At 41.7% G+C, this 25,696-nt stretch overlaps 1 protein-coding gene across 1 annotated transcript in view; it reads right to left on the bottom strand.

Moving 5' to 3' along the window:
- Nucleotides 1-15,881, bottom strand: part of ADTRP (androgen dependent TFPI regulating protein) — a 128,175-nt gene extending 112,294 nt beyond the window's left edge. The window contains exon 1 of the mRNA XM_014590994.2: nt 15,764-15,881. The gene's annotated coding sequence lies outside the window, so the exon portion shown is untranslated. The remainder of the gene's footprint in view (nt 1-15,763) is intronic.
- Between the last annotated feature and the right edge of the window lie 9,815 nt (nt 15,882-25,696).

Here is a 25,696-nt window from a genome sequence, read left to right as displayed (position 1 = left end):
TGGTTGTCTTTCTTTTTTTTTTTTTTTTTTTTCATTTTCATTATTCATTTCTTATTCTGCCTATGACTGCTGCTTTTCAGTTGTATCCTGGATAGTTTGGCTATTTTCTGAGGAAACTGAGAGTCCTATTTAAATCTTTCCTTTTAGCAGTTAGTCGCTCTGCTTAGGTTTGGCTCTAAATTCTGGTCTGATTTTTGCAGGCTACGGTCTTCATGACAATGTATTTTTCTGAGCCTCTGTGCTATTATTTTAATGTGCTTGCCTTATCTGGGTCAACCACTTTATCTGGCTGTTCACAGACTGACAACCAAAGAAACGTCTCCAGATATTACCAAAAATCTCTTGTGGTGAAACTTGCCCCTAGGTGAGAACCATTACTCTCCAGAACTGGGAAGAACTCAAGGCCCCCAGTGTGGAACAGAGTGTGATCCTGTGGTGAGAGAGAGAATGGATTCTTCCCTCAAGCCTTGCTTTATGGTACCGTCCTGTGTTTTTAATTCACCAGCTCATTTCTCTGAGAAGAGACAGAGGCTTTATTTACCTCTTTTACATCTGCTCACACTTGCACAACGGGAGGATGCTGACAAAGCCTGCTAGAGTGGAGTAGGTTCGATATTCCCATACAACTCAGATCAGAGATTAATTTAGCCCTTGACAAACAAGTAACCTTTATTAAGAAATTACAGTGATCAAATTCGTAAGAGAAATACCCTTAGAATTACATATATATGTATGCTTACTTATATTCTGCTTTAGACCTCGTTGCCAAAGATCATTATCAGGTTCATCTTTTCTTGCTCGTTAGTTTCTACATTGCTGAAATGACATCTTTTTTTGCTTTCTTCTTTCTGCATTGCTGAAATGACATTGCATGACCTTTTGAAAGTTTCTTACTTTGCACCCTAGCAACATAAGGCAGTGTTTTATAAAAGCAAGGAGAGTTACTGCGATTTTAAAAATTCCCTTCTCTTAAAAAAAGGGAGGAAAATATTAGGTTGGTGCCAAAGCAGTTGTGGTTTTACATGGTTGAAATTGGCCATTTGATATTGGATATGTTCTTAAATATATGTGATTGTCTTATACATTATTTTAATACACATTTCTCACTTTTTTTGCTAATGACTTATTAATTGCTATTTATTTTATATGTATTTTAGACTACAGAAATGATGTTAGACAAAAATCGAGTTTGAATAATTTTTGAGAGGTTTTTTTGCTATAGAGAGACAGAGACAGAAAGTGAGAAATCACCCCCCAGGGGGGTGGCCATGCCACAGTCCCTTCTCCTTCATTCTCCTCTCAGGATCTTGGGCACGCATGCACATGTGTCTGGCATGAGTTTAAGCCACCAGATCCAGGACTCGAACCTCAGTCAACTACATGGGAGTCCAGCAGCATAGCCGTTATGCCAACTGCTGGTCCCTTAAATAATTTTTAAATTTGAGTTCAAAATGTGTCATGAAGCAACGGAGACAATTCTCTACATCAACAACATATTTGACCCAGGACCTTCTTTTCTTTTCTTTCTGAAAGAGATTTTTGCTATAGAGTGTGTGTGCTCACTGGAGAGACACAGAGAGAGAGACAGAAAGTGAGAAATCATCCGCTGTGAGGATGGCCACACTGCAGTTCCTTCTCCTCCATTCTCCTGTCAGGATTTTGGGCAACATGCACATGTACCCAGCATGAGTTTAAGCTGCTGAGTCTAAGATTCGAACTGCAGTCGACTGTGTGGGAGTCCAGTAACCAATACACCATCTGCTGGTTCCTGGCTCAGGACTTTATAACAAACATCCAGTGCAGTGGTAGTTCACAAAGTTTTGCAAAGGTGACAAGAACCTTGAAGATGAGGAGCATAGTGACCAGTCATCAAAAGTTGACAATGACCAATTAAGAGCAGTCATCAAAGCTGTTCCTCTTCCAACTACAGGAGAGGTTGCTGAAGAACTCAGTGTCTACTCTTCTACAGTCATTTGGTATTTGAAACAAATTGGAAATGTGAAAAGGCTCCATAAGTTGGTGCCTCATAAGCTGATCGAAAATTAAAAAATCATTATTTTGAAGAGCCATCTTCTCCTATTCTACACAACAACAATAAACCATTTCTCGATGAGATTGTGACTTGTGATGAAAAGTGGACTTTATATATCACAACTGATGATGATCAGTTCAGTGGTTGGACTGAGACAAAGCTCCAAAGCACTTCCCAAAGCCAAACTTGCCCCCCCAAAAATGTCATGGTCACTGTTTGGTGGGGTCTGACCCACTACAACTTACTGAATCCCTATGAAACCGTTACAACTGAGAATCAGCATACATGAATGAGATGCACCACAAACTGCCATACCTCCAGCTGGCATGAGTCATCAGCAAGGGTCCATCACAGTGCCTAACACATGTTGCACAATCAGTGCTTCAAAATTGAATGAATCAGGGGACCAGCAGATGGCTTAATGGTGATGTCTCTAGACTCCCATGTAGTTGACCGTGGTTCAAGTCCTGGATCCGGTGGCTTCAACTCACGCCTGTCACATGTGCATGCATACCCAAGATCCCAAGAGGAGAATGGAAGAGAAGGGATTGTGGAGTGGCCATCTCCCCTAGGGGAGTGATTTCTTGCTTTCTGTCTCTCTGTCTCTCTTTGTCTTTCTGGTGAGTGCACACCTCCTGTAGCGAAAACCTCTCCAAAACTAAAAAAGAATTAGTCAGGCTACAGTGTCTTGCCTCATCTGCAATATTCATCTGACCTCTCATCAAACAACCACCACCGCTTCAAGCATCTTGACAACTTTTTGAAGAGATAACACTTCTACAACCAGAAGGATGCAGAAGATGTTTTCCAAGAGTTCATTGAATTTCAGAGCATGAATTTTTATGCTATGGGAATAAACAAATTTATTTCTCATGGGCAAAATGTGACTATTGTAATGGTTTCTATTTTGATTAATAAAGATGTATGCAAGCCTACTTACAATGATTTAAAATTCATGGTCAGAAACTGAAATTGCCTTTGCACCAACTTATAAATAGCCACCAGATTATTCATTGCAGCGTTGCTCACACTCATTTGGTCAGAAAGACTTGTTTTGCTTAATCATTTACTCTACTGCTCTGTGAATAGAAATGCCATCCTTAAACTCTATGAAACACCTCATAGAACACTTGGTTACAAAATGGTAGCAGTTACAGTCACATTTGTTGGCCTCCTTAACATGCTCTGCCTCCCAGCAGGTCTGAATTATTTCACATTATTTGTCTAGGACTGCTTTATATGATCTGGTTGGTTGAGGTGCATTCATGTTTGGTACACATTTTTCCACCATTCTCCTATACAATGTTCATGGTGTTTGGGGTTATTCAGAGTGATCCCAGTTTGTTTTTATGGGTGCCCCCAAAGAAGTCACACATTAATATAAAATAAAATTGGCCTTTTGCTTTTCTTTCAACAAAAATAGATTTCTTTGAAACTTGATCTGCTGAACATAAGAATGTTTTATAGAGCATGAACTTCTGAGACAGATGTACAACCGGTTACCAGCTGGCTAGAGCAATGGTCTCCTAAATTTCAACTCTAGCATTGAGCCCCCTTGAATCATTTGTCTTGAAAGACGTCCACCACATTTTTCCTTTTCCCTTTGTCTATATTTTAGGATTCAGAGAGAATTTTGCTAAAATGAGTTGGAAAACGCCTATAAAAGGTAGATGAAGCAGTCATTCTTCAGAGGGCCCGAAAGTTACACAGTGGTAATGTAACTGGATCCAAAGGGAAGGTTTCTAGTTCATGTCCTGGAGCTTCCCTGTGCACATGGGTTTGCATACCTGTGCCCATGATCCAAGCTGCCTGAGAGAGGGGTGGATCATAGCATGAGTATCCTTTGGGGGAGGGAGTATCTGTCTCTGTATCTCTTTATCTTTCTTTGTCTCTCTCTCTCACTCATAGAAGAAATAAACTTATTTTCTTAGAGTCATTGTTTTGAAAAGTCTCTTGTCTTCAAGGCCATCTTCAAATCACAAAGCCTGTTTGTCAATGAACTTACTAGGGGGTGGATATTTTTGTGCTCTGGGAGCAATAATTACTCCACTGTATCACAGGGATCCATTGCCTCAACATCTTCCCATCATCATGTAACATAAAAACGGTCTTCATGTAGCCTTTGGCTTTCTGGTGGTGTTAGTGTGAGCATCTCTGTTTCCATGCATCCAGCTGTAAGTTTCTTTCTTTATAGGTTTTTGCCATAGGGCATATAAGCTCACCAGAGATAGTGAGAGGTAAAGTGAGAAATCACTCTCCCAGGGGTGATGGCCACACCACAATTCCAACTCCTCCACTGTGCTCTGGAATTCTGAGCACATATGTATATGCACTTAGCATGACCCTCAAGTCACCAGGTCTGGGATTTGAACCATACTCAGCCATGTAGGAGTCCAGCACCCCACCCATTATACCACCTGCCGGACCCTGGCTGTAACTTTCTAAGTGATAACTCACTCAGGAGCTATGAGAGAACGCATAGAGTCTAGAAGCCACTGGGCTCAGAAGGCATGTCCAGCCATAAGCCCTTGCACTGCTGCTGCTGGAACTCTGTGATCTATTGCTAGCAACATCATGGTTAAGATGCTGAGAGTACAAGGGTGACCAAGGACATATTTGCAAGCTGCTTATGACTTGGATTCTCAAATTGCTTTCTGTTAGTTTAGTGAGATTGTTGGCCTGCAGTTAAACATTGGCATCTGAGAAAGAGTGGACTTCAAAGGGACTGAAGCAAAACAGTGGTTGACATGAAGTGGTCAAGAGTGTAAGCTCCAAAATCATTTTCTACTTTGAATCCTGGCTTTTCTTCTCACCTGTGTGACCATGGGCAAGGTAATGAAACATTCTGTTCTATAGTTTCCTCAACTGTAAAACAGGACAATAATGGGGCCAGCAGGTGGTGTAGTGGTTAAGGCACTGGATTTCCACATGGCCGACTACGGTTCAAGTCCCGGATCTGGCAGCTTGAAAGTCATGCCTGGCACGTGTGTACACAAGCCCAAAATCTCAAGAGGAGAATGGAGGAGAAAGGGATTGTGGTGTGGCCATACTCCCATTAGGTGATTTCTTACTTTCCTTCTCACAGTCTTTCTCTGCCTTTTTGGAGAGCACACATGCCCTATGGCAAAAATCTAAAAACAAAAAAAAATAGTGTTGTAATACTCAGAGTATTGTTGCGCTGTTGTGTAGAATCAGTGAGCTAATACATAGGGAGGGGGTGACATGGAGAAAGCCAATGAGGTGGTAAGAGCTCAACAAGATTAGATCTTATGATTGGATGTACTTGGAGAACCTTTGTTCTCACAGCCACCACCTGGCCAGAATGGCCTTTTGGCCCACAAAGTATCCCATCGTTAGGAAGTATGTTTGTAGACACAAAGCCATTGCAGTGTATCTTCAGTGAATGGCTTGGCAAAGGTGCTAGCTTTATCAGTCAGCTTTATCTACTGACTGTAGGGTAAATTCTTTCCATAAAACATTTGGTGGGAACTATTTCCAAACATTTTTCCCAGTTGCCTTAAGGCCAATATTAGTTTTCATGCTGAAGAAAAGTCTATACTTTTGACCTGGGGCTTTCCAACAAGACTGTAATGACCCAGAATTTCCCACTGGCCCCTGCTAAGTTTCTTAGGAATTGAAAAAGGCAACTGAAATTGACCTAAAGAGCAAGGCTTGTGAATTTTCATCACCTCTCTCTCTGAGCGAGTATATGTTTATGTATGGGATGGTGGGGGGACAAGTTTACACAGGCAGGAGAGGACATGAGAAAAACAAACACTTGGTATTGAGTTAGTGTCTTTGTGTTAATCAAGGGGAAGGCTAAATAATAATTAGAAGTATCTTCTAGGTAGCAGAGAAAAGTACAGGATAATTCAGCATTGCTCAACGGTTTATCAAACAAAAGCCTCAGAAACTGATCTTAAAGACATATTCCAAAAATTTCTAGTTAGAAACAGTTTACTCTCAAGAAATCAGAAATGGGACCAGCAGTTAGCATAATGGTTATGTCGCTGGACTCCCAAGTAGTTGACCACGGTTCGTGTCCCAGACCTGGTGGCTTAAAAATCACGCCGGGCACGTGTGCGTGAGTGCCCAAGATCCCGAGAGGAGAATGGAGGAGAACGGATTGTGGTGTGGCCATCCCCCCTGGGGGATGATTTCTCGTTTTCTGTCTCTCTTTCTCTCTCTGTCTGTCTGGCAAGCGCATGCAACCTATAGCAAAAACCTCTCAAAAAAAAAAAAAAGAAGAAGAAATCAGAAATTAGGAGTGATTTTTAGTCAATGATAGAGGGAAATAAGCATGACCCAAATGGACCACGCATAGCCCCAAGGAATCTTCTATTTGAGAGGAAGGAAAATAGCCTTTATTAGCTCATAGATCATGGAAAGGGACGAAAGAGTGGGTGCTATAAAAGTTGCTTTGGGGATCAGCAGGTGGTATGGTGGTTAAGGTGTTGGACTCCCACAGGGCTCACCTAGGTTCAAGTCCCAGACCTGATGGCATGAATATCATGCCAGGTGCATGTGTGTGTATGCATGCCCAAAATCTCAGGAAGAGAATGAAGGAGAAGGGATTGCAACTTGGCCATCCCCTCTGTGGGATGATTTCTCACTTTCTCTCTGTGTCTTTCTGTCTCTCTCCAGTGAGTACACACACTCTACAGCAAAAACCTTTAAAAATAAAAAACAAAGAAGTTGCTTGGTTCCCTAGTTTCTATGTCCCTCCACCCCTATCCCTAGCTGAGCAGACAGATAATGGGAAGTTGAGTTGTGGATCATTCACCAGCCTCATAGAAAAGGAGGTTCTCTACCCATCCTAATGGTGCTATGTGAGCCCCTGTCAAACAGATCAGAGTAGAAAAATTCAGCTTCCATCTTCCAATCCTGGAATGTTGCTATGGACTGCAAGTTTTGGTTCTCATCTCTGACCCCCAAATTCACGTTGAAACCCTACTCCCTAGTGTGATCATATTTGCAAGTGGGGCCTTTGGGACATTACATCCTAGAGGTGGAGATCTTATTATGGGGTTAGTGTCCCTCTGAGAAGATACACTGGAAAATTTGCTTCTATTTCTACCTGGTGAGAATATAGCCAGAAAGAGGATCCACATCAATAACCAAATTGGCTGGAACCTTTCTATTTAAGCTTCTAGAACTGAGAGAAATAAACTGTGTTGTCAATTGTATTTCATTATAGCAGCCCAAGCTGATTAAGAGAGTTGGTAGAACCACTCCCTTTTACCCCCTTTCCTCCATTTCTTCTTGACAATGTAAAATAAAGAAATGGTAGATGACCCCTTTGGCCTGGATCAAGGTTAGAACTCAGAATTCCTTCAACTTCAACTCTTGAGAAAAGAAGCAGGGTGGGAACCAGCAGTTAGCGTAATGGCTATGTCGCTGGACTCCCACGTAGTCTACCGTGGTTTGCGTCCTGGACCCGGTGGCTTAGAACTCACGCCGGGCACATGTGCGTGCATGCCCAAGATCCTGAGAGGAGAATGGAGGAGAAGGGATTGCGGCGTGACCATCCCCCCTGGGGGGGTGATTTCTCGCTTTCTGTCTCTATGTCTCTCTCTGTCTATCTGGCGAGCGCACACGCCCTATAGCGAAAACCTCTCCAAATAAATAAATAAATAAATAAATAAATAAAAAAGAAGCAGGGTAAGAAAGGAAATAGAATTTACTTTTTTTTGGGGGGGGGCAGAGATTTTTGCTATAGGGCGCATGGGCTCACCAGACAGACAGAGAGAGACATAGAGACAGAAAGCGAGAAATCACCCCCCCAGGGGGGATGGTCACGCCGCAATCCCTTCTCCTCCATTCTCCTCTCAGGATCTTGGGCATGCACGCACATGTGCCCGGCGTGAGTTCTAAGCCACCGGGTCCGGGACGCAAACCATGGTTGACTACGTGGGAGTCCAGCGACATAGCCATTACGCTAACTGCTGGTCCCTTCGAATTTACTTTTTGAAGATCTAAAACTATAGGTATAAAATGTTGGTCATTGGAATTATTGTAACATGTTATGAGACACAGAAATGGAGTATTATCTGTTGATGATAATGTGTATAGTATCCTCAGTTGGACTGATGTGAAGTGTATTCATGTTGAAAAATTCAATGTACAAGCTAAGTGATCGAATATATAAAAGAAATTTTAAAAATAAATTTTGAAAAGTTAAAAAATATATTGTGACATTATTTTTATTAGTTTTATCACCCATATAGAAATAAGTGCTAAAGTTTATTAGGTATAAGAACAGCTCAAACATGACCTAAGCATTACATTCTCTTGTCATTCTTTTCTATAATCCTCTAAAGAAAGTATTATTGTGGTATTTTACAATCAGGGAGCTACTTCTGAGGAAATGAGTGATTAAATAACTTGTCCAGGGACACACAGTGAGGAAGTACTAGACTAGGACTTGAAGCCATTACTGACTCAAAAATCCATTATTATATAAGGGCTCTCCACCATCTCGACAACTATCTCAAACTAAACATTTATTTGAAAAAAAAAAACTTATTCTCTAAATTACTCTACTGTGCCATGTCTACAAATAATTTATAAGAGAATTTCACTTTGTCTTTGTGCTAAATTTCTTGGAAATATTGAAAAATAGGATGTTGGATTTTTCACCTGGGGATCCTTCTAGCATTTGTATTCCCAAAGTATAGTCTTGTATTTTTTCCATGGAAAACATTTAAGATAGAACTTGCCACTTGAGAAACTCTCAGTAATTATTAGTTATCATTATCATCATCACCTTTATAAATCATCATTGGTTCCATTATACAGTTGACCCTTGAACAACACAAATTTGAAATCCAGAGCTGCACGTACATGTTTTCAGTAAATACTATAAATGTGCTTTCTCTTTCTTTTAATTTTTGTAATGACATTTTCTTTCTCTAGTTTACTTTAATGTAAAAAATGCAGTGTATGATATGTGTGTTATGTATATTATATATAAAATATTAAACATATATATTAATCAACTATATTATCTAATAAGGCTTTCAGTCAGTAGTAGGCTAGCAGTGGTTAAGCTTTGGGGGAGTCAAGGTTATATATGGCTGTTTCACACCAAGCACATGTCCGTGTGTGTCCAAGATCCTGAGAGAAGAATGGAGAAGGGAGATTGCGGCATGGTCATCCCCATGAGGGGGTGATTACTCACTTTCCTTTCCTCTGTCTCTCTCTGGCAAGCACACATGCCCTATAGCAAAAACCTAGAAAATCAATTAGTTATATGTGGATTTTCAACTGTCAGGACTCCTAATCCCCATGTTGTTCAGGGTCAATGGTACTGTTAAAAGCAGTAACCATGGGGCTCAGCAGTTGGTGTAATGGCTATGTCACTGGACTCCCATGTAATCAACCATGGTTTGAGTCCCAGACCCGGTGGCTTAAACTCATGCCGGGTGCATGTGTGTGCGTGCCTGAGATCCCGAGAGGAGAATGGAGGAAAAGAGATTGCAACGTGGCCATTCCCCCAGGGAGGTAATTTCTCGCTTTCTGTCTCTCTGTCTCTCTGTGTCTTTATGGCAAGTGCACGTGCCTTATAATGAAAACCTCTCCCCTCACCAAAAAAAAAAAAGAAAGAAAAAAGCAGTAACCATGTTAGACTCCCCACCGCACTGTGAATGACTCAAGAGCCGGGACCATCATGGGTGTTCAATAACATTTTATGAAATGAATAAATCTTTGTGCTCGCTTAGATCTTTCAGCAATGAATCTTCAAGCAGACAAGCAGTTTGTCTCTGTTTCTGTTTCTAATTTGCCTTTCTCCTGAGGCAGGAGGGATGGTGCCAAAATGTTGTCCTCTCTATGACTCTTGGCCACTAAGCTAAAATTTCCATCCAACTGATGTTTGGGATAGGGGTGCAATGGACTTAAAAGTCACTCATTCCCAAGGTGATTTTAGTCATGCCTGCTCTCCTTCAGTTGTAACTCGATTAGATCCAGCTATCTCTGCTGTGCTGCACGTCAAGACAAAAATCCATAAATGCGAACACAAGTGATAGGACTCTCATGCCTTATGGACAGAATTTAGTAGGGTCTAAATAGTCTTTTTGGTTGCCTTGTTAAATGTTTCTACTAAATGTCAACAACTGTTTATAAATTCCTGAAATGTAAGAAGATTAAAGACATAGTCCCAGTAGCCTGATGCATCAGAAAATGCACACTCTGAAAAACAAACGTTTTCACTGTGGCTTTGCTGACCTGGCATATTCTGTGTGCTCACTGAGGTGGCAGAGCCCATCACGAGTTTGCTCAACATTGACTCGGGCACCGTTAAAGGATGTGAGTTCTCGGCAATTGCAGGAAATACCCTCTAGCTCAGCACTCTCTGACAGGACTTTCTGCAATGATGGAAAATTCTGCCTCTGCATTGTCCAATAAGTCAGTTGCCATGTGGAGTCGTTGAACCCTCAAAACATGGCTAGGGCAACTGAGGACTTGAATTTTTATTTGTATTCCATGTTAATTTATTAAACTGTAAAAATAGCCCCATGTGGTGAGTGGCTACCAGCTTGGGGGGCTATAGCCCTAGAGTGACCCACTATCCTAGTGTACCCAGAGCTGAGGGGTTTCTTGGAATGTGGGACTTTGCATGCTAAAAATAAAATAGTCTCAGGCAAAATAGGACAGTTGGTCACCCTAAAATGGATCCCTTTCTAAAATATATTTGGTATGTTTTAGACATATGCCAGCTACAGTGTAGAATAAGAGGGAGAGAAACACAGACACCCTTAAGAACTGAGCTTTCCTTCCCAAGCAGTGTTCCCACAAATGTTTTCTTAAAACTCCATGATAAAACATTAAGTTTACCCTTACAATTGAAGTAGTCTATGTAAAAGTTTTATGAAAATATGAATTTAGGAGTCAGATGATGGAGCAGCAATAAATGTGATGCTCTTCAAGGCAAACCCACATGGGAAGGTTGCTGGGTGGTGTCTAGAGATCTCCTTTAGCATACTGGGCATGTGTGTGGCCATGGTCCAGACTGGCTGAAGCTGGAGTGAATCATGGAGTCAAGACCCTATTGTCAAGACTGTGGTGGGGATGATGTGTATCTGTCTCTCCTCCCCGTCTTTCTGACTCATGATATAAATAAATAAAACACACATATATGTGTGTGTGTTTTTGTTATATATATATATATATATATATACTATGTTTCAAATCCCAATGGAAAGTGAAAGGCTACTGGTTACTTTACTGAAAAATCTTAATTCTCACCAAAAGTGAGGTTAAGCATCACCAGAATTTTCTTATCAAATGTTATTCTCCTGGAAAAGACACGTCTACTCCAACATTTTATCTGCCTGCCAGCCAGAGAGCCTGAGACTCGGCACTAAAGTTGGCTTTCTTCAGGTAATGCATTGCCCTCTATTAAAATAGATATTGTCTAAGAATGGTTATAGGATAATAATATTATTGTCTAGTAATATTTTATTAGATAATAAAACTAATATTGCTCTCTGGGCTTGGACCTAGTTGGTGGCATTCTGGCAAAACACACCAAGAAGGTCAGCATCGTCGGCAATTATGGGACCCGCTAAGGTGCCTTCCTCCAGAAAATGGTGAAGAAAATTGAAATCAGCCAGCATGCCAAGTATACTTGCTCCTTCTGTGGCAAAACTAAGATGAAGATATGGGCTATGGGGATCTGGCACTGTGGTTCCTGCATGAAAATGGTGTCCGGTGGTGCCTGGACCTATACCACCACTTCGGCTGTCACAGTGAAGTCTGCCATCAGAAGACTGAAGGAATTGAAAGACCAGTAGAAGCTCCATAGACATTTGGAATATCACCAGCCTACAACAAATGGGTTAATTTATGTAACAAAAAATAAATGAAAAAAACTAATATTGATTAAGAAGGGTCATAGAATAATAAGAATGATCATATGGTATTTTTGTATCATATTATAATTTATTTATTTTTCAAATTTATTTCAACTTTTAAGTTCCTCTAGGAATCAAACAGATCAATGGTCTTCAAAGATTGATTATGCTGGACTCCCACATGGCAGACCACAGTTCAAGTCATAGACCTGGTGGCTTGCTTTCTCACTTTCTCTCTCTCTCTCTCTCTGGTAAAATAAAATAAAATAAAATAAAATAAAATAAAATAAAATAAAATAAAATAAATGGATAAAGAAAGTGCAATAAAATAGTTCTTTCAACAAAAAAGAAACGAAAACGAAGAAGTACTGGAGGGGTACAAATGGTGATCACCAAGGCAACCTCTGTATAGGGTAACATAATGTAGACCTATGACATGGCGGCCATTGCTCAAGAATATGACCTGTGTCACAGAACTCGTAGGAGTGGGGCAACAGAGAGAGTAGGGTGTCTAAGAGCGAGTGTAGGTGTGGGTGTGGATATATGGAAATGCAACACTAGCCTTCTACCTATGAAGCTAAACAGAACTGGTTTTCCCTTTCTCTCTCAAAGAAGAAAATTGTTTTGAATGATCTATTTTTAATGAGCTAAATGGTCCTTCAGATATGACACCTTTTAAATCTTATACCTGCAAAAAGACTTACAAATTCATGTCTCATTAACGGGTGTCCCATTTCTGCTCTCTCTTAAAAGAATCATCTAAATGGGACCTCCTGGTTCATGGTTAACAATGAGACGTAGGTCAAGTGCGAGTCTTTTGTTTTTTTAAGAATTAATTAATTAATTAATTAATTAATTTTAAATTTGATCAGAAAGAGAGAGAGGGAAAGTGAGAAAGCAAGCTGCCACATTTGGGACTTGAACTGCAGTCGGCCATGTGGGAGTCCAGTGCCTTAACCACCACACCACCTGCTGACCTCTGGATCTTTTTCTAAAATAAATTCTCTTTTTCAAGGTTATTTATTTATCTCTTCTACGAGGAAGACAAATAAGACAGAGACAAATACACAGACAGAAAGGCAGGCATTTCCAACTGGGACTTGAGGTGCAAATTAGCTTCGGCCAGCCAGGATCACGGGCACAAGTTTTGGATGCAAACCTGGAACCTTCCCCCATGGGTCAGCCCCTGGATCGGGCACTGCCTTGCCACCCTGCCACTGTCCAGCCTCAGGTATGAAGATTGATCTCAAGGAGCATTTACTTCGGGGGCACTTGAGAATACAAGGGTCACATTAATACTTGCCATGATGAGCAATTTAATTTGGCAAGGGGACAGGACAGTGGGGCTTGAATAATTATTTCCTAGAAAGTTCTTACAATAGACACCAATGGGTGAGTGCACTTCCCAGACCTTGAACGAACCCCGCTCTGCCTATATCCCAGTGTGACAAAGGACCTCGCCCCAAAGGCAGGGCCCGAGATACGTTCACTGAGAGAGATCAATGGCTATTGCTGCACTAGAAATAAAACGATTTTCAAATTCAGGTTCTTCATCTAGTCCTACTGTAAGTTTTAAACTTGACTATATTCATTTCTTTGTTTGGAGGCACGACTTTGGAAGCTCAATAAGCTTAATTGGTCAGAAAAATTGAATTTCTCTTTGCTTATAGGAATTATTTATTTTGGCAAGCCACAATTAATTTTGGCCTAATGACTGATTTTGGCAAGCCATTATTAAGTGTGGCTTTCAAAAAAGAGCGGGCATGTTTGCGCTAACCATATTTTGTACTTCTAACACTTTGCATATTGTCACACGCATGGACGTTGAGAGCTGCGGCAGGGATTTGGGGAGACCCCGGCGATGCGAGGAAGGAGGGTTTATTGTCTCTTGGCTTCACAGAAACCATATCCTCAAGTGTAACTTTCTTATTTTCTGCTCATTAAAATCTTGTGAATCCTCAGGGAAGAGAATACAGGAGATCATTCTAATCAAATCCACAGGATTTCTGACCCAGAAACTCTGAGCTATGCTAGTTCAGTTCAATAAAAAGAGCAAAAGCAGTCCTACTGTAGCCATAACGGATAACCACTGACCGTTCTCACTTCCCCCACCGCCTTCTTCCTTCAGGGGCTACCATGCACCCTGACCAAAACTCATCTCCCCTCCCTCCTGTGCCCTGAAATGGTTTTCAGTGTGTTCCAGGTACCTCTCAGCTATTGTCCTCCCTAGTGGGAGGGGAATCTGGGAACCACAAGGGGTGCAGGTGCAGCAGCTAGAAGGCAGGCTCCTCTGAGTGGCAGACGGAACACGGTGCTTTCTCCATCAACTTGTGGTAAAGGTGGGGACATCCTCTCTGCCCCACCTCCCCACATATCCGCAGTGCTCCAGGCTGGATCACACACCACCCAAAGACCAGGCACCATGAAAACACATACAACTATGTGCAATGCTGGGAAGTCGAGAGGCAGGCCTGTACTAAACTTATTTCTGTTTTGAAGAGAAAGGAGAGAAAGGAGCATTGCTCAGCCTCAAGGCTCCTGTGGTCCCATGACTGGTTCATCACACAGGCTCCTGGGGCTGCTATTGTCCTCGGGGTAGGTGGGTTTGGTGCAGCCCAGTGTGGGTGTGCACAGAGCAGCAAGGGACAGGCTGACCTGGGCTTGCTCTAATCTGGGTCTCCTTGGACTCTGGTGGTCTATGTCTCCTGGAGAGGGGTCTTTGGGCAGCTGAGTCTGGAATGTGTGTTTTACCGGGGTCCTCTGGCACACTAGCCTCGTCTTGGTCAGCTAACCTACTAGTGACTTCAGTGGTTTAAAGTTTGGGGTTGGCTCATGATCTGGTGCTTAAGGAGAGTGGATCTCACATAGCCAACCTCATGGTTCAAATCCCAGCTCTGGAAGCTTGAAACATGCTGAGGCATGTGTGCATGTGCCTCAAATCCTGACAGGATGGAGAACGAGAGGGGAAATGATTGTGGCATGACCGTACCCCACTAGGGAGTGTCTTCTCTCTCTTCTCCTCTGTCTGTCTCTCTAGCAAGTGCACAAGACCTCTGGGAAATAAATAAAGTTTAGGCTCAGTTGGAGAAAGATGGGTCCTGGGTTAATCATGGGAGGGTTTAGAGGCGAGGAGTGCCTTTCAGTGCTTTAGAAAACATACCCTACTACACCTGTCTGTCCCATGGCTTCCATCTGCAGTTGTCATGGTCAGTGCTCTGGGGGGAGGGAGGGGTGCAGGACCTACCAGTTACCCCATAGGAGTTTGTTCTATTACCCATGGTGAGTAGGGTGTTTTGAGAGCATGGTTCATGCTCTGTACCATGTTTAATTTGGAGAAAACTAGGAATGGAAGATAAAGGATTCTGCCCTTGAATGCCTGTTTGTCTACTGGGCACAAAGGCTCCCTGCCCTCCTTCCTTATCTCTGTCCAAAGCGGTTAATGGCAGCAAACCGGCTCGTATAATTTCAGACTCGAATTATATTTCAACAGACACCTGGCAACCATGTCTCGACACACAGGATCAATGTTCTGAAAACCAAGTGGCAGTTCTGACAAGTCACACCAAAACACCTCTCTGCTCACCTGCAGCAAAGCCCCTCACCCTCTCTCAGGGCAACTCATCCTGCCACATCAAGGAAGCGCACAACTTGCAAAAACCAGAACGCACCCCTGATTTTGCTTCTCCTAACAGGGGAGATTCAGAGACCTTGAGAGAACCAGCTGGGGGCTTCCAGGCCCAATCACCACCCTGCTGAGACATCTGTGTCTGAGGGTCATCAGGAGTATCACATGCAAGCGGGAGGCCCTGGGCCTGTCACCAGGCCATGCAGTTACCTCTTCATCTGAGCCAGTTGCCAATCAGGGAAGGACACTCACCTGTGAGCTTCTTCTCCTAAGAGGTGGCCGAGGGGGAGTTCCTCAGGAGGGCTCTCTTTCTGAATACCATCAACATGACCCAGGGTGACCAGGTGCTAAGGTCTGCCTCACGGTTGGTGACAGTTCATGTTGCTGAAAGATAAAAGAGCAAGGCAAGAGGCTCTGGCAGGGAGTGACTTGGGCGGGAGGGTGGTGGCTGAGCAGGCCTTGAAGGTAAACAGGCGGCATACCTGGCTGATGAATGGTGGTAGCCTGGCTGCCAGGAAGTGTGGGCGCAGTTGCTGGCAAGAGTCGCTTATTTTCCTTTTAACAGTGAGTGGGAGTGAAGAGGCAACTCCCTCCAGAGCTGGAATCATCTCCCCGGAGTCAGAATGGACGGGAACTGAAGGATGAAGGAAGGGTGGCAAGTGTGTGCAGACACGTGTGCCCATGTGTGAATGTGGGCGTGTGCAAATGCAATGCCGCATTTCTACCTCGGAAGTTTAGAGCTGGTTTTCCTTTAGGCCAGCTGGTGGCATGGTGGCTAAGGCAGCTAGATCCCATATGGTCAACTGCACTGTTTAAATCCTGGACAAAGTGGCTTGGAAAACACCCAGACGTGTGTGTGTGCACCTCAAATTCTGAGAGGGTAAGGAAGGAGAAGGAATTGCATCATGGCCACCCGCCCCAGGGAGAGGGATGTTTTCTTCCCCCACCCCTCAAAAGTACACGCACCCTCTAGCAAATTAAAAAGAAGAAGAAGAAGAAGGACTGGTTTTTCTTTAGTGTAATCTCTATTTTACCTCTCTGTGAGGTGACAAGAGCTTTGGGATTTTCCTTCATGAAACATGATTCAGCAGTGGTTTTCAAACTTTGTATGTTTTTCTAAGCACTGGAAGCCTCTTCTTTTCCAAAGAAATCCTATCCGAAGATCCCAAATCTGACTGGTCTAATCTAGTGTATTCATGCAGGGAAAATTCACTTTACGTGCTGTAAAGATAGACAATGATTGAAAGTTTAAAAAAAAATTAAGCTTAAAATTTTAATAGGTAAAAAAAGAAAGAAAGAAAAGAAAAGAGAAAAAAAAAAAAAAAAGCTCTTCTGGTTGGAGCATATTCTCATTCCAGTGACCCAGAAAGTCTACTGATCCTCCCCAATATGGCCAGGAACCCCAGAAACACCCACGGAGGGGTTCAGCTCCTATTTCAGGCCTCAACTCGCCATTTTCCCTATTAAGACCAGAACCCTTTCCTCTGGCTCCTTCCATTAAAGGGAGACATGTCGGGAACTGTAGTCTCAGGAATACTTGGGATTTTGAATGTGACCTAACTCTAGGATAGTTTTGGCCCCCATAGGAACTTTGGCCACTTTGGCTATTGCTATTTTTTAATTCATATTTTAAAAAGTGTATTTATTTCTTTTATGATAGAGACAGAGGAGAGAGAGAGAGAGAGAGAGTGAAAGAGACAGGCATCCTGAACAGGGTCCCATGTCATGGCCCCTCCACCCTAACCTTCCCAGGCAGGATCAAAGCTGTGTGACCAGGGAACTGAGTTCGAGATCTTCCATATCATAGACCCAGCCTCATTTGAGCAGCACATTCTTGCTGTGCCAATGAGCTGTCCAACTGTAGCTCTGTGTTTTTATTGCCAGAGGATCCATGCCTTTGTCATAGAGGGTGGGATAGAGAGAGTACCAGTGGGATATGGTCATACCCAAGTCTGTTTCTCCATTTCTCCATCCCGTCATAATTTAGGGCATGCTTATACATGTGCCTGGAGTGTTTTTCAAGCCACTAGTGCCAGAAACTAGTGCCAGAATTCAAACTGCGGTCAGCCGTGTGGAATCCAGGTCCCTATGCATAGCACTTACCAGCTGCGCAATGTGGTTGACACTATCATTAATTGTTGGGAAAATTACTGTCCCCTTTTGTACGACTTCCATATGGGACATCTTATAACTCTTTACCTTCATTGCATGCTATCAGATCCCTTTTAGCAATGTTCATTTCTTTTGCATTCCAAACTAGAAAAGCAAAATTCTGGTGAGGCGCAAACAAACTCCCTTCAGCCAAGTAACCTACACCACCTGGGGAGAGAAGCGCTTGCCCTTCCACCTGGATAACCTTGCCTCACCCTCGCCTACTATGCACAAACGTCTGGCCTGTTCCAAGAGTCTCCTGGATCCCAAGCTCTTCTCTTAAAGAGAGTTTGATTTGATTTTGTATCTCCGTCTTTAGCTATTTTCTGCTGTATGATTCGACAGTCTGAATTGAATTCAATATTCCATCTTTACAGTACAGATTTCCAAGGTACCATCACAAGCAGAGTAACTATGAGTGGGAGGCTTTGGAGAGAAATCGGGGGTAGGGAGTGAATATGAAGGCCAGAAGGGAGAAGGAGGAGCCTCCATATTAGCAGAGCTGATTATGATATTCCCAGAGCTCCCTCAGACCCAGAACAGACCTGGTATCACAGGATCCCTGATTCAACCGAAGAGAAGAACACAGCTGACTACAACGAAATAGCTAATCAGTTCTTTCCTTCCTCCATCCAGTGAGCAGTATGGTGTGTTGGCACAATGTTCCGTACTTGTTAACCACTCCAGGAAAAGAAAGAGCCACTCATTCTGATTAGCTGTCAGAACTAATTTTAAGCCATATTATTACGTGGTAAAGAGGAAAAAGGAAATCCAAGGAAACAGTACTTAAGGCCAGTGCTTAATCAGGTATTTTCCCCTTCATCTGTTTCATACAAAAGCTGCCCGGAGTCAGTGGTACGAGTCATTTCACTCCCCTCTTCGAGTGTTAATTAAATGTGATATTTTAAAATATACGCTCCTCTCTCCAGGTAGAACAAACTGAGCCTTTTGTCAATTGCTCAGTGCCCGTTGGTTTCTCTCAGCAGTTCTGACTCGTTGCCTTGAACTTCTATCCCCCTGTTGGGCCACAGCTCCTGCAGCAATAAGTATAGTGTAATTATTTCTGCCAGAAAAGGCCCCTCTAAAAGGGGCTTGCCTTCTTTTGGTGTGTGTTTGTGCACACTTGAAAAAAAAAAAAAAGACATATTATAGTACCAGACCTCTTTGTTTTCTCTCTTTTAATACCCACTGGTGCTCCAAGATGTCATTGGCAAACACGACACCATTTGCTTTTGTTCCCTTTACAAATATTTTCCACTCAAGGCCTATTTCTTACTTACAACTGCTGAGTGTCTCTCTATGGAAAGCAACTGTTCTAAAGTAGTAGGCCGACGGAACACAGCCTGTGTGGTTTTGGTTTCAGAAATATTTACGAAGCTTTTGGTCTAAAATTCCTCAGAATCTGGAGCAGCTGATAGTCTCTTAGGTCCCTGAAGGCAACTCAAATGGGAGGTATGTGTGTGGAAGGTGGAAGGTGGAGACAGATGGAGGAACTTGGGATATTCAATGAATTTATCGTCATCTCTCTTCTCATCCTGTAATTGCCCATTTGGTGCATCACTTCTGAATGCCTACTGTGTGCTCAACACTTCTGGACAAATACCTTGGATTGTGAGAGTAACCAGCCAGTCCAAGTAAGATGTTCATTACAATGAAGTCCTGCAAGAGAAGAACCAGGTACTCTGGAGAGTTTACTGGAATAAGAGACAATAATGTGATTTGTCTTTATTATAATAAAAACTATATTTATTATTAAAAAGGTTTAAAGTATTCACTTACATTCAGTGTGTTATAGTGAATGTTCTTCCAAGGCAGAGGAATGTTAAATGTCTCCAGATTTCTGGACAAGGCTTATGTGTTACATAGACTTCTGACAGTCTTGAGATTCAGTTTCTTGAACAGAGTCTTTAAAATTAGCTTTCTACTTGACCCAAATGGTCACCTTGGTGGTCCCAACTTGTCCCCAAATAGCAAGCATATAGTAAATATTTGGAAAGAGTTAGTCTTTATATCAACACAGAAGATTTGGCCTAGAAGGTCCATGCAATACCTAGAGATTCATAACAGAGAATCCAAGTGATAGAATGAGTTATGAACAGTGAAATAGAGAACATTAAATTTGGGCTATTTTTTTTTTTTTTTTTTTTATCGGCACATGCATTCTCTGGAGAGACAGAGAGATGCACAGAGAGAGAAAGTGAGAAATCACCTCCCGGGAGATGGCATGCTGCAACCCCTTCTCCTCCATTTTCTTCTCAGGATTTTGGGCACATACACACATGTGCCTGGTGTGAGTTTCAAGCCCTCAGTCCAGGACTTGAACCTCAGTTGATTATGTGGGAGTCCAGAGCCTTAATCACTAAGCTACCTGCTGGCCCCAAATTTGGATTTTTAAAGAGGCAAAATTAAACTGAAGTCTATACAGACTTTGGCTAGAGGTCCGATGTTTGTTCAATGAGAAGTCCTTCAGCAGAAACATCACCATCTTAATGGAATTCTTGGCATCAGAGGTCAGAAGGTGGCAGGAGTGTGAGTGCATTTTGGGTAACTGAACTTCTCCAGTTTCTGAAATTATGCCATTGGGTCTCCTGACCACTCCTATGGGAAACTGGTAAGGATGAAAGTTGAGAAGAATCCAGATACTTTTTATTTAAATAATGGCATCTTAAAGATAGGCCTTTAGTGATTAGTGCAGCCCTGACATGTGGAAGATGCTCAGAGGGCAGGGGGAAAAAGTCAGACAGATCCCCTCCCTATTTTCTTTGGAAACTTTACAGCCTTCTCCTCCCTAGTCTTCTCTGTCCTTATAACTGCCAGTTGTCTTGGAAATCAAAAGCAGCTTTTGTTCAAGCAAAAATCAATGTTGCTTGTCTACGAATATCTTTGATAATATTCAAGCTACATGGGCTTTCTCAAAAGCAGTGGTAGCTAAGACTCCAGTATTAATAGAACTGATGAACCTGTTTTCATTAGGGACCTTCAGAATGACAGACATGAAAATAATGCTCTTTCCCCCAGCAGGACACATTGAGTAGACATCCATCTGCCACAGAGGTTGATGTTTTGTTTCACTAGACTTGGAAGTGTTGGGGGAATTTAAATCTTGGGATAATGACAGAGGAGCAGTGTGAAATTAGAGTGAGCTTGCCTTAGTGTTATCACCAGGGACATATCCATCTCATGAGGTCACTCTGCATTTGGGACCTCAACCAAGCTGACCATTGGGTAGACATAGTTCCATTTCTACAGCAGCACTTCTCACAGTTTATATGCAGACAAATCACATGGGAGCTGGTTAAAAGGCAGATTCCTTGGGTCTGAGGAATGCCTGAGGTTCTGCATTTCTACCAGACTCTCAGTAGTGCTGATGTGTAGGATAGCATGGATGTGGTGGGCCAGCCAGTGGTATGGTGGTTAAGACGCCTAGATGTGGCCAAGAATGTGGTTTGAATCCTGGACTCAGTAGCTTGGAAAACTTGCCAGGCCCATACACGTGTGCCCAAAATCTTGAAAGGAGAAATGGAGGAGACGTGATTGTGGCATGACCATAACCAATGAGGGTGCTTTCTCACTTTCCCTCGCTTTCTCTTTCTCTCTCTGCTCTTTCTGTTCTCTATCTCTCCAGCAAGTACACATACTCTCTAGCAAATTAAATAAAGAAGAAAAAAAAAGATAGCACTTCTCACCAAATAATTTTAAAAAAGAAAATAACATGGATGCAGTAAATTTACTCCATTGTAAATGAGTCAAAAAATATGGGTTCACTCTAAGTTCAACTAGACTTCATGCAATTGTTTAATCTCACTAAATTTTGTTTTATTTTTTCATCCATGTAATAACAAGTGATAATATCTGCCCCAAAGTATTCTTTAAGAGTTTAATGAGATAACCAATAAATCAGGTTATAACTCTACATTGATTGCTAATCTTGAGGTTTCGGAGGTTTGAGAAAAACGAAGTTGCTTGTTTGGATTCTCCACCAAGCAGACACTGGATAGGTGGTGTCTGATGGGATTTTCCCAGAACCGAGAAAAGGAAGGTGGTGAGTAGTATAGCTTCTTAGTGACTGCTGGTCCTCATAGCTGCTGCTTTGGGTCTGGTGGAGTTGGGTTAAATCTGGTCATGGAGCTGACATCTGGAGTGACTGAGGCCTCAGCACCCTCGCAAGTGTAACAACCAGCTGTGTTTCTTTTTCATTTTTGAAGAAATGCTACAGATGCATGTCTCATTTGATCCTATTTCTTACTAAAGAGAAAGCATGCTTTAGCTGAGATATTCAAATCAGTGGATTTATAAAGCAGATGGAACAATTTTCCCCTAAAATGAAGTGATAACTCATGTAAAAGGACTTTGAGACCCAAGGTCCTATTACTCTGGGCTCCGTTGTTGAAAAAAACCTCTAAGCCAGAGGCTGATCATGTTGAATGGGTAAGATTCTTACAGCCCATCCAAATGAAAATGGCTTGCCTGGGTCTTGGCTGATTAAGTTGGGTTAAAATTAAGTGTGAGTGTTGGGAGAAATTGGGTAAAGGTCAAACAAAAAGCACATTCCCTTGAATAATTATTAAACTTCTAAACCAAATTCATATCCAGTCCCTTATGATGTTCTCTCCTCTAAATCCTTTTTTACTTTGGTTTTCTGCCAGAAATGGATGCAGATGCATCAGCTACCTCGCAAGGAAAAACCTGTTCTCACAAGTTTTATTATACCACTTGGCAGAGAAAAAAGCTCAAGTAGAGGCTGAGAACTTTCACATATATCCAGAAATCTTGGGAATTCAGCCATCTTGCCTTACCGCCCACCACTGAAAAGAAATTTAGACAAACTCTGAGAGCCAGGATCTAAGATTCCTCTTCTAATCAGAAAAGAAAGAAAATTCTACAGAGTCCAACTTTCTCTTTGGAAGAAATTCCATGGATTGTTATAACACTGGGCAATTTTAGAATTTTTCAGAGTATTGAGGGAGCTCAAAGACCAGTTGCCATGGTTCTCTATCCTCATGTTGCCCTCACTTCTCTCTCTTAGTCTCCATTGGCTCAGAGCAAGAGATCTCAGAAGACTGTATTCCTATGAAGATGCCAAATGGACTAGGAGGGATGAGAGGTAGTACTGAAAGGGGAGTGGGAAGATGAATTATTTTTGTTGGGCCAATGTATGTATTTAAGAGTCCACAAGAAATACGAGAAGGGTGCACTTTAAAGAGTAAACAGTGAGGACTATGGGATATGCAACTGGGAATCTACTGAGAATGTGTTCACATTACTCACAAGTTAATAATTTCCCTAAGAGTGGGAGTTTCTTGAGGATGTGTGGAATTTATTTTTAAGCTTTTTAGAGCTTTGGAATAACACAGTTTCTCTTTCACTATTTTCATGGTGTTCAGAGATTTCAAACCCAGGGATTTTAGAGCCCACCCACCTTCAACAGACGTAGACGAAGACCTTTCAAACTCTATAGAGTTTATTTAGAACACACGAATTATATATGTAGTCTGTATCTCATGTCTTCATGGACACTATATGTTGATTCCTTTATAAATCTGACATGGTAACATGTTCGCGGTATATAATCCACAGCAATATTCCTGAAGTATCATCATTGCTTATGCTAAGTTGTTTCATAATTAGTGCTGTGGAATGTAAGAGGGGACTTCAAAATGATGGTGGAAAATTGAATTATAGTGCAAGTTTATCTTGGTACAAACTTTTGAAATCCATGCATAGCTTTTCATCATTTGCATTCCTCTATAAATTTTTTGAGGACCACTTGTATTACATAAGTCAAGGGGCATTTGCTGTAGGAACCACTGCTCCAGGAACTGGGAGGAAAATAGCCATCAAATTGTCTCTCCCTGCCTGGTAGTGTAGGCTCCTGAAAAATTACAAAGCAAGAGATAAAACAGTGATGCATTTGGATCTCAATAAGAATGACCAATATTCCCAGGTTACCCCAGGGAAAAACAAACCATCAAACTTGTTTATCATTTGCTGATTTCACAGATAATTTTATTCCAAGTGTCAGTTGACCTAAAGGGCACACAACGATAAATACAATGTGATTAGATGAAATCTGAATCAATAAAGGGCAATAAAGCATGGCACATAGTAAGAGCATAATAGATGTTAGTTCCTATTATCTTCATCATCATCCTTATCATTGTTTCTGTCATCAAAGACTTCTAAACCTAATGACACTTCCATCTTTATAATAGGAGGCAGAAAATACACAACATATATTGCTGGTACAGGTAAAATTCTATAGGAATTTAGAGAAAAATAATTTCTAGGGACAACAATTGAAAAATAACAGGGGGTCTCAGTACCCTCATCCCTTCAGTATGATGTGTCGGAGAAGGACACCAAGTAAGATTTTTGCAAGAAAGTTTGTTTATTTGCCCTTTAGCACAAGAAGCCCAAGTGTTCCTGATATCCATAATAATATGTTATGGCTCTGTGAATCATTAATTGATTCTAATCCTTCTAAGATCTGTTTATATTTTTGGTCATATGATCATTAAATAAGAGGTTCTCCAACCCTATTGTTTTCCAAGTGTCTTCAGGTGGTAGAATTACAGGACTTGGTGGGTAATTCTGTGATCACTCTATTTTTATCTTTATGATTTTGTAAACTTTGTGTCTCATATCAGCCTTTCCTAGTTTGAATAAAGAAGTTTAATGTGGCAATCATTTTTTCCCAAAATAATTTATCCAGCCACTTTATTGTTTGAAGTGCCTTTTGGCAGATTTCTGCAACTCTCAGTTCTCATTTTTAAGAGACAACAGAATGGTACATGGAGTTCCTTGTGTAGCTGTATCTTGATTAGTTTCAAGAATGTGATGGCATTTTGGTCTTACTAAAAACTATATTCACATTAGCATGAGCTGGGGGATCAGCTTCAGGTTGAAGGGAAAGTGTGTCACTGGTTGCAGAGCATAGTTTGTTACCTGATTATAAAAAGAATGATGCTCAGTTATAAATTGAGATGGCTTCTTACAAAATGGCCTACAATGAAGTCAACATGTGATATAGTTAATTTCTTACATGTCCTTTTTACTCCTTCTATCTTGGGCTATATTAATCAAGTTATTTTTTGTTTTGTTTTGTTTTTTGTTTTTATGTTTTTGCCATAGTGTATATGCATGTGCCAGAGAGAGTGAGAGAGACGGTAATAGGAAAAGTGAGAAATCACCCCCCCAGGGGAAATGGCCATGCCATAATCCCTTCTCCTCCATTCTCCTCCCAGGACTTTGGGCATGCATGCCCATGTGCCTGGCATGACTTTCCAGGACTTAACCATTGTCGGCCATGTAGGAGTCCAGTGCCTTAACCCCTCTGCCACCTGATGGCCTCTGTTTCATTTTTGTTATTGTTACAAATTTGCCAGAGGGTACAAGCACTCACCAGAAAGAGACAGAGCACAGAAAAACAGAAAGAGAGAGAGGGAGAGAGAGAAACCACCTCCCAATGGTGTGTGATCATACCACAATCACTTCTCTTCCATTTCTCAGGACACTAGGCATGCATACACATATGCCCAATGTGGTTTTCAAGCCCCAGAGGCCAGGAGTCAAACTATATGACTACTATGGAGGATCCAGCTCCTTTAATTCCCAGGCCACAGGACCAGTCCCAATCAAATTATTTTTTGAGTACCATTTATATACTCAGCTTTATTCTGGGTACCATAGTGGCTAACAAAAAAAAAAAAAAAAAAAAAAAAAAAAAAAAAAAAAAAAAAAAAGAAAAGAAAAAAATATATATAGTAGATTCCCTGTCCTTGAGAAATTCTAAATTTACCAGAAACCATATGAAACATAATAGGAGAAATAGGAGAGCATATGATCCCCATAATATATTTGATAAATATGCTGCCCTAAGCTTCAAGTGGAAAGAGCTTTGAAGAGTTGAGAAAGGAGGGCAACATTGACCCAAGTAGTTAGGTTAGGAGCACATTTGGGGCCTGAGGAGCGCTCTTTGTCTACGTTGTTGAGTCGAAATGGTCTCTCTCTACAGCCCTCAATACTACACAGTCT

The sequence above is a fragment of the Tupaia chinensis genome, unplaced genomic scaffold (assembly GCF_000334495.1).
Source record: "Tupaia chinensis unplaced genomic scaffold, TupChi_1.0 Scaffold000048_1, whole genome shotgun sequence".
NCBI classification, from domain to species: domain Eukaryota; kingdom Metazoa; phylum Chordata; class Mammalia; order Scandentia; family Tupaiidae; genus Tupaia; species Tupaia belangeri.
This window is presented reverse-complemented; position numbering and strand designations above follow the sequence as displayed.